This window comes from Triticum dicoccoides, chromosome 4A, assembly GCF_002162155.2.
Source record: "Triticum dicoccoides isolate Atlit2015 ecotype Zavitan chromosome 4A, WEW_v2.0, whole genome shotgun sequence".
NCBI lineage: Eukaryota > Viridiplantae > Streptophyta > Magnoliopsida > Poales > Poaceae > Triticum > Triticum dicoccoides.
Genome location: NC_041386.1, coordinates 439,150,366 through 439,160,419, shown reverse-complemented (window position 1 = coordinate 439,160,419; position 10,054 = coordinate 439,150,366).

The window sequence follows — 10,054 nt, the reverse complement described above, 5'->3', positions numbered from 1 at the left end:
GACTGCTGGGACCCACCAGCTACATCTTCGCACGCAAGGAAGTGCGTCCGGGCAAAAAAACGATCCCCCCTGGCTGCTGGGACCCACCAGCTACATCTTCGCACGCAAGGAAGTGCGTCCGGGCAAAAAAAACAAAACGATTCGCCCCCCTGACTGCTAGGACCCACCAGCTACATCTTCGCAGGAAAGGAAGTGCCTGACAGTCGGGACCCACCTGGTCGAAGCGTACGTAGTGTTGTCATTCTGGTCGCGAACGTGTACGTACATATATATTGGTCGATGTAGAGGCGCGTACGTGTCGTAGTACAGGCGCGCATGTAGCATGTACACGTACGTACAGCGGCCAGGGTGCAAGAAAGAAAATACGGCCACGTATGTACATACGGGTAGGGTCTCGAACGCCTACTCGCGCATATGTACGGCCAGGGATCGTGTACATGGCTGGGTCGGAACGGAGAAACGATGTCGTCGTCGTGTTCATGGGGAGGCAACGAAATGCGTCGTGTTCATGGGGGGCAACAGAATGCGTCGTGTTCATCGGGAGGCAACGGAACGCGTGGGAGCCAACCGGCTGGGTCGGAACGGAATGCGTGGTCGTGTTCATCGGGAGGGCCTGGACGGAACAGGCGATGGAAACGAGGCCTGGCGTCCTGCAAAACGGAGGACGGCCTTGTGTTCGACCGGCCACGTTCGAAACGGGATCCTGTTCATTGGGAGGGGTCTGGCGTACCGCAAAACGGAGGAAACGGACCTCCTACGGTCGAAACGGGGGTCCTGTTGTGTAACACCCCAAGACCGGAGTTGTAGATGCCTTCCTGGGTTTCTAGGTTTCGTCGTGTGTTTTGTTTGGTTCGTTGCATCATGTGCATTGCATCATGTCATCATGTCATCACCTCATAAATCTTTTGTAACTCAACTAAATAAATTACATGGATCTTCGGTCCATTTAAATCGAGGAAATTCACATGGTGATTCTCTTTATAACATATCCTCCGAATATTAGGGAGCTAAATAAAAATATTCCACTCGTTTGGAATTACCGCAAACACACTTGCAAAATATCCCAATGCCTTTGTCCCATGCATCATCTCCTTCTCTTTTCCTTCTAGTTCCTTTCTTTTACAAGTGCCACTTTCCCCTTCTCTATTAATGTTCATTCTTTTCCTATAAATTCTCGACCATGCCCTCAACCTCTCTGTCAAATTTCAGATCCTTTGGAGTTTTTTTGGTTACGTTCAAAAATGCCTCAAGTTTGAATCACATTTAAACTTGTTTTATTTTTCTACCTCTAAAGATATCCAAGGTAATTTTATCAAATAGAGTCTAGTTCCAGGAGTTTGAGGATATTTTATATCCGAAAAACTTCTCTTCTAGCTCCCTGACCTTTTTCTTTTATTGAAACTGTTTATTTATATAAACAGAGGGTAATGAAAAGGAAAAGGTTTCCTGGACTGGGCCTCCCTAGGCAATTTTCCGCGCCGGCCCACCTGGATCACCCGCACCCAGGCCGGCTTCCAAGGCCACTTCTCCTAATCCTAGGCCCAGCCTCTCGCTCCCCACTCCCTTCCCTCATCTTCCCACCAGCGCCGCCAGGAGAGGCCCGATCTCCATCTCCTGGCCGATGCCCTCCTCGTTCGGTCGTTCCCACCTACGCCTCCCTCTCTCTCGCTCGCATCGCCCTCTCCCTCGATCTCCTCCTTCCCTGCTTCGCTAGAGAGAGGAGCGAGGCACCACGCCCTGCCGTCCCCGCTCCGCTCCTTCCAGCCCCGCACGCGTCAGGGAGACGCCGCCAAACTCCGCCCCTGCAGCTTCTCCTCTTCCGCCAGGAGCTTGCGGAGCCAGGCGGCCATTCCCGTCTCAATGCTGCCGTGCTCCATGGCCGCTGCCGCTACTGCGCCTCGTCACCGGAGACCCGTTCCTCTACCGTGGCCTCCCTTCACCAGCGCCACGCCTCCGTCGCCCGGCGAGCTCCGCCACCAGCCGTGCCAGCGAGCTTGCCGCTATCGTCCGCCTCGTCGTGTTCCCCTCCACCTCCAGCACGCCAAGTTCATCATCGTTCTCTCCTGTGACCTCAACACGGCACAACTGCCTCGCTGTAGCTGCTGCTTCGCTGTTCAGTGCCGCTGCGCCTTCGTTCTGTCACCTGTTGAAGGAGACGAGCAGTAGCCAAGCCCCATCGAGCTCATACACAAGCTGCCCGAGTCCTTGTCCAGAGCCGCCCAAGTCGTCGCCTCTTTGCGCCATGCAGTGTTACCGTGGACGCATGCACCCCCGGATCGGAACCGCAAGCACCAAGTACACCATCCGCAAGACCTGCACTCCGAACGCCAAGAACTACTACAAACCCGAAGAACTCGGATGCATCAAGTCCCTGAGGAGACCCATTTTTTCGTCAAGTTCAACTACATTATGACACGCCAAGTACCTCTACCGCCTTCTTTGGAACACTAAGATCGCCAAGTACCTCGACACCCGGCGCCTAGAACGACTACCGTCGCCACGAGAACGTCTACTTCCCACAACGAACCGTGAACATCTACTTCCTCTACCGTTGCGAGAACGTCTACTTCCACTACGTCCCCTCGAACCCGAACCGTCTCGTTTGCTCAGTTCGAAGGTATAACCGCCGGAACGATGCCCGTGAATGATTGCATGTTGTATGAGATACACCCTTGTTCGATAATGTCGCCCCTCTTTTGCCTTGCCACTAAGCTGTGAGAACCCGGTAACTGGGAGCACCCCACCTTCTATCGCATGTCATGCTCCCGTCGCACTTTCTTTGCACCGGGATCTCAATCGAGTTACCGGAACCAGAACGTTGCCGTGGCACCATTTCGTTATCGTTGCCGTGGCTCCCCTTTTCATTTCCGCCACGATGATGAATGCTTCTTAATATGCTCTTGTCAACATTTCTTATAATTGCATAAAACTTGAGCATGTCATCCGCATCATGTTAACAACATTAAGTTGGTTTAAAATTGTTGTTTACATTAAATTACTAATGCATATGGGGATTTACCGGATGCGTTGTTTGTTATATCCGGCCCCATTTAAATTGTTTAGATGGTATAGTTTTGTTATGTTTCACCTCTTGACATGCTTAACAACATTTAATATTGTTGAGTACATAAACGAGATCGAACTAAATAACTTGAATGTGGTGTTTCGTCAATATGCAACGGAGTTGCATATTGTGCTCCACTTAAATTTGTAGGATTGTGTGTGCACTTTGCCATGCCATGCTTCATTAAACCGGACATGCTTCATACTTGATTGTGCATCATGCCATGTCTATGTGGTGGTTTTTTACTATGTTGTGTGCTTCTTTCCGGTGTTGCTTCTTTGGGTTGGTTCCGGTAACGTCACGTTTGTGAGGAACCATTCGTCTACGTCCGTTTGTCTTCTTCATGGACCCGTTCTTCTTCCTTGCGGGATTTCAGGCAAGATGATCATACCCTCGAAATCACTTCTATCTTTGCTTTGCTAGATGCTCGCTCTTTTGCTATGCCTATGCTACGATGCCCACCACTTGCTTATCATGCCTCCCATATTGTTGAGCCAAGCCCCTAACCCACCTTGTCCTAGCAAACCATTGTTTGGCTATGTTACCGCTTTGCGCAGCCCCTCTTATAGCATTATTAGTTGCAGGTGAAGATTGAAGTTCGTTCCTTGTTGGAACATGGAGATGTTGTTCCTTGTTGGAACATGTTTACTTGTTGGGATATCACAATATCTCTTATTTAATTAATGCATCTATATACTTGGTAAAGGGTGGAAGGCTCGGCCTTTTGCCTAATGTTTTGTTCCACTCTTGCCGCCCTAGTTTCCGTCATATCGGTGTTATGTTCCCGGATTTTGCGTTCCTTACGCGGTTGGGTAATAATGGGAACCTCTTGACAGTTCGCCTTGAATAAAACTCCTCCAGCAAGGCCCAACCTTGGTTTCACCATTTGCCACCTAGCCTTTTTCTTTCCCCTTGGGTCGGCCTTCCCATAACCCCCCCGGGCCAGTGCTTCTCTAAGTGTTGGTCCAACCTAGAGCACCGTGCAGGGCCATCCCTTGGCAACTTGGGTTACGTCGGCTCCTGTACGCTTAGCTTATCCGGTGTGCCCTGAGAACGAGATATGTGCAGCTCCTATCAGGATTTGTCGGCATAGCGGGTAGTCTTGCTGGACTTGTTTTACCATTGTCGAGGATGTCTTGTAACCGGGATTCTGAGTCTGATCGGGTCTTCCCGCTAGAAGGAATATCCTTCGTTGACCGTGAGAGCTTGTGATGGGCTAAGTTGGGACACCCCTGCAGGGATTTGAACTTTCGAAAGCCGTGCCCGCGGTTATGGGCAGATGGGAATTTGTTAATGTCCGATTGTAGAAAATCTGAAGTTGACCTTAATTAAAATACATCAACCGCGTGTGTAACCGTGATGGTCTCTTCTCGACGGAGTCCGGGAAGTGAACACGGTGTTGGAGTAATGCTTGACGTAGGTTGTTATAGGATCACTTCTTGATCATAGTTTTTCGCTCGTGCCTTGACTTCTCTTCTCACTCTCATTTGCGTATGTTAGCCACCATATATGCTAGTCGCTTGCTGCTGCTCCACCTCATACCTTTACCTTACCCATAAGCTTAAATAGTCTTGATCGCGAGGGTGTGAGATTGCTGAGTCCCCGTGACTCATAGATACTTCCAAAACCAGCTTGCAGGTGCCGATGAGTCCGTGCAGATGACGCAACCAAGCTCAGGAGGAGCTCGATGAAGATCTTGTCCTTTGTGTTGTTTCATTCTAGTTGATCAGTAGTGGAGCCCAGTCGGGACGATCGGGGATCTGTGTAGCATTTGGGGTAGTCTTATTTTATTTTGGTTTCGTAGTCGGACCTTGATTATATTTGGATGAATGTAATGCTTTATTCATGTATTGTGTGAAGTGGTGATTGTAAGCCAACTATGTTACTCTTTCCCTTATGTATTACATGGGTTGTGTGAAGATTACCTCACTTGCGACATTGCTTTCAATGCGGTTATGCCTCTAAGTCGTGCTTCGACACATGGGAGATATAGCCGCATCGAGGGCGTTACAAGTTGGTATCAGAGCCTTCCCCAACCTTAGGATCCCCACTGCTTGATCGAACTAGCGGACGAGTTGAGTCTAGAAAATGTTTTGAGTCCTTTAGGAATTATATATCGGAGAGTCTAGGAATTATTTTTACTCCCCACTCCCTTCGTCGCTCTGGTGAGGCATCCTAACATAGAGTTTTGACTCTTCTCTTCTCAAATTTCACTAATTTTTTCTAGGATCACGCGGGTATCTTGGAATCGTTCCAATGGTTTTGTGACGAGAACATTGTTCTTGGTGCCTCCTGTCATTTAGGGGTTGTGGCAGTGTCCCGGGGAGTTGAGCTCCGAGGTATTGTCGTCACAATTTTATCGTTGCAGTTCTGGAATACCTGAGTTTAGTTCGCCAACATCGAAAATCTCTTTTATGCAGTTGTTGGTGAGATAACCTCGACGCCACCCAGTACTGGGGCGGGTGTTCGGGAGTATTGCCATAACTTGTATAGAAGATCGTGTTTCCCTTTGTTCATTCCATTCCATTCTTTCTTTTGTTCCAGAAGCATTGTGATGTTGCTCTCTTCAACCCATCTTCTTGTTTTGTCAGGATCGTGTTTTTTTCTTGGTTTATCCATTTAACCAGAGTGTTGTGTCCTCTGCTCAAGTTCCTTTATTTTGTCAAGCCTTGCATATCTTTCCAACCAGAGTGCGGTTCGAATTTGTTCTTCCTTGTTTCCATTTCCTAAAGGAGTGTTTTCCACTTCGTTCATCTCCGTTGTATTCTTTTCGCGAAATGGTTTAACCTTTTCAAGGTTCTTTGGTCTCACTCGTTTGTCAAAGAAGCAATTTAGTTTTACCTCTTCTCTTTCTCTTCAGTTTTCTCTCTGGTGCCATTCTAGATCTCGGGACGAGATCCTCTCATAGTGGTGGAGTGTTGTAACACCCCAAGACCGGAGTTGCAGATGCCTTCCAGGGTTTCTGGGTTTCGTCGTGTGTTTTGTTTGGTTCGTTGCATCATGTGCATTGCATCATGTCATCATGTCATCATCTGATAAATCTTTTGTAACTCAAGTAAATAAATTGCACGGATCTTCGGTCCATTTAAATCGAGGGAATTCACATGGTGATTCTCTTTATAACATATCCTCCCAATATTAGGGAGCTAAATAAAAATATTCCACTCGTTTGGAATTACCGCAAACACACTTGCAAAATATCCCAATGCCATTGTCCCATGCATCACCTCCTTCTCTTTTCCTTCTAGTTCCTTTCTTTTGCAAGTGCCACTTTCCCCTTCTCTATTAATGTTCATTCTTTTCCTATAAATTCTTGACCATGCCCTCAACCTCTCCGTCAAATTTCAGATCCTTTGGAGTTGTTTTGGTTAGGTTCAAAAATGCCTCAAGTTTGAATCACATTTAAACTTGTTTTATTTTTCTACCTCTAAAGGTATCCAAGGCAATTTTATCAAATAGAGTCTAGTTCCAGGAGTTTGAGGATATTTTATATCTGATCGGGACGATCGGGGATCTGTGTAGCATTTGGGGTAGTCTTCTTTTATTTTGGTTTCGTAGTCGGGCCTTGATTGTATTTGGATGAATGTAATGCTTTATTCATGTATTGTGTGAAGTGGTGATTGTAAGCCAACTATGTTACTCTTTCCCTTATGTATTACATGGGTTGTGTGAAGATTACCTCACTTGTGACATTGCTTTCAATGCGGTTATGCCTCTAAGTCGTGCTTCAACACGTGGGAGATATAGCTGCATCGAGGGCGTTACAAGTTGGTATCAGAGCCTTCCCCGACCTTAGGAGCCCCACTGCTTGATCGAATTAGCGGACGAGTTGAGTCTAGAAAATGTTTTGAGTCCTTTAGGAATTATATATCGAAGAGTCTAGGAATTCTTTTTACTCCCCAGTCCCTTCGTCGCTCTGGTGAGGCATCCTGACGTAGAGTTTTGACTCTTCTCTTCTCAAATTTCACTAATTTTTTTTAGGATCACGCGGGTATCTTGGAATCGTTCTGATGGTTTTGTGATGAGAACATTGTTCTTGGTGCCTCCTGTCATTTAGGGGTTGTGGCAGTGTCCCGGGGAGTTGAGCTCCGAGGTGTTGTCGTCACAATTTTATCGTTGCAGTTCTGGAATACCTGAGTTTAGTTCGCTGACATCGAGAATCTCTTTTATGAAGTTGTTGGTGAGATAACCTCGACGCCACCCAGTACTGGGGCGGGAGTTCGAGAGTATTTCCATAACTTGTATAGAAGATCGTGTTTCCCTTCGTTCATTCCATTCCATTCTTTCTTTTGTTCCGGAAGCATTGTGATGTTGCTCTCTTCAACCCATCTTCTTGTTTTGTCAGGATCATGTTTTTTTCTTGGTTTATCCATTTAACCGGAGTGTTGTGTCCTCTGCTCAAGTTCTTTCATTTTGTCAAGCCTTGCATATCTTTCCAACCGGAGTGCGGTTCGAATTTGTTCTCCCTTGTTTCCATTTCCTAAAGGAGTGTTTTCCACTTCGTTCATCTCCGTTGTATTCTTTTCGCGAAATGGTTTAACCTTTTCAAGGTTCTTTGGTCTCACTTGTTTGTCAAAGAAGCAACTTAGTTTTACCTCTTCTCTTTCTCTTCAGTTTTCCCTCCGGTGCCATTCTAGATCTCGGGACGAGATCCTCTCGTAGTGGTGGAGTGTTGTAACGCCCCAAGACCAGAGTTGCAGATGCCTTCCAGGGTTTCTGGGTTTCGTCGTGTGTTTTGTTTGGTTCGTTGCATCATGTGCATTGCATCATGTCATCATGTCATCATCTCATAAATCTTTTGTAACTCAACTAAATAAATTGCATGGATCTTCGGTCCATTTAAATCGAGGGAATTCACATGGTGATTCTCTTTATAACATATCCTCCCAATATTAGGGAGCTAAATAAAAATATTCCACTCGTTTGGAATTACCGCAAACACACTTGCAAAATATCCCAATGCCTTTGTCCCATGCATCACCTCCTTCTCTTTTCCTTCTAGTTCCTTTCTTTTGCAAGTGCCACTTTCCCCTTCTCTATTAATGTTCATTCTTTTCCTATAAATTCTCGACCATGCCCTCAACCTCTCTGTCAAATTTCAGATCCTTTGGAGTTGTTTTGGTTAGGTTCAAAAGTTCCTCAAGTTTGAATCACATTTAAACTTGTTTTATTTTTCTACCTCTAAAGATATCCAAGGCAATTTTATCAAATAGAGTCTAGTTCCAGGAGTTTGAGGATATTTTATATCCGATCGGGACGATCGGGGATCTGTGTAGCATTTGGGGTAGTCTTCTTTTATTTTGGTTTCGTAGTCGGACCTTGATTGTATTTGGATGAATGTAGTGCTTTATTCATGTATTGTGTGAAGTGGCAATTGTAAGCCAACTATGTTACTCTTTCCCTTATGTATTACATGGGTTGTGTGAAGATTACCTCACTTGCGACATTGCTTTCAATGCGGTTATGCCTCTAAGTCGTGCTTCGACACATGGGAGATATAGCCGCATCGAGGGCGTTACATGTTGATCGGGAGGGGTGTGGCGTACCGCAAAATGGAGGAAATGGACCTCCTACGGTCGAAACAGGGGTCCTGTTGATCGGGAGGGGTGTGGCGTACCGCAAAACGGACGAAATGGACATCTTACGGTCGAAACGGGGGTCCTGTTCATCGGGAGGGGTGTGGCGTACCGCAAAACGGGACTCCACGGGATACTATTCATCTCCACCGTCGACCTCCGCCAGCCTCCACGGGCTACCGTCGACCTCCTCCAGCCTCCACGGGCTCCTGTTCATCCAGCCTCCACCGCACGCTACTCCACCAGCTAGTGTTCAACCACCCCTCCACGGGCACCCCTCCACCGTCTACTGTTCATCCAGCCCTCCACACCACGGGGTCCTATTCAACCACCCCTCCACGGGCACCCCTCCACCGTCTACTGTTCATCCAGCCCTCCACCACACCACGGGGGCCCGTTCATCCAGATGCAAATGCCACCGCTCACTGTTCATCCAAACCCCCCCGCAACACTCACTGTTCATCCCAGAGGCAGCATCGATCGGCTTCAGTTAGCAGCAGTAGCGAAGGAATCACTCGATCGGGTTCAGTTAACATCCATCGATCGATCGATCAGGTTCAGTAACACGTAGCCTGAAGTGCAATCACTCAGGTTCAGTTAGAGCCCAACGCCTCGCTCGGGTTCAGTTAGAGCCGACGCCTCGCACACACGCGCGTACGTGTACGAGAGAAACAAGCATCGCTCGGCCCCCGACCTCCCACCGTAACCGGGAACTCCTCGAAATTTTCCTCCCCTCGCTTCTACCATGGTTTTTTCCATCATGGACGGCCCAAAGAATGCATGCAGCTGCGTCTCCGGCCTGCCCAGGACGAAAAGCCCATTTTCTGTCATGATTTTTGTCATAGAAGTAGGAGCCCGCCACATCTATGATGATACCGGGTTTTCTCACAATTATCGTCATAGAAGTGCCATATGTATGACAATTTTTTTCGTTCTGCCCAAAATGTCATGGATGTGTCTCTTTTTGTAGTGACATGAGAAGAACTTCCAGCCCAACAAGCCCCAAAACAACAAGAACAAACCTCAGGGGAAAGGCAAGTTTGATGCAAAGAACAAGCCGTCACATTCTACCAACTTCAAGAAGTCTCATAACGGGAACGGATACAAACCTCAATTTTGGTAGCACCGCACAAAATTTATATGGCTGCATCTACCTGCTATCAGCTAACCTCATGGTGCTCCAGGTATTCCTACATTCGTTACTAGGTATAATGACCACCGCAAGATGAAATAAGCTTATTCGTACGTTGACTTGCTGATTGCAGTGCGGAACGATCATGTGTTGTGTGGAGGAGCAAATAAGCAGTGCAGCCAAAGGTGGAAATCAACTAAGGACTTATGAAATTATACATAATCTTCCTCAGGCAGGTCAGTATCCCCTTCGTCCAGATGATCGTGTTTTGTCATGCCGAGC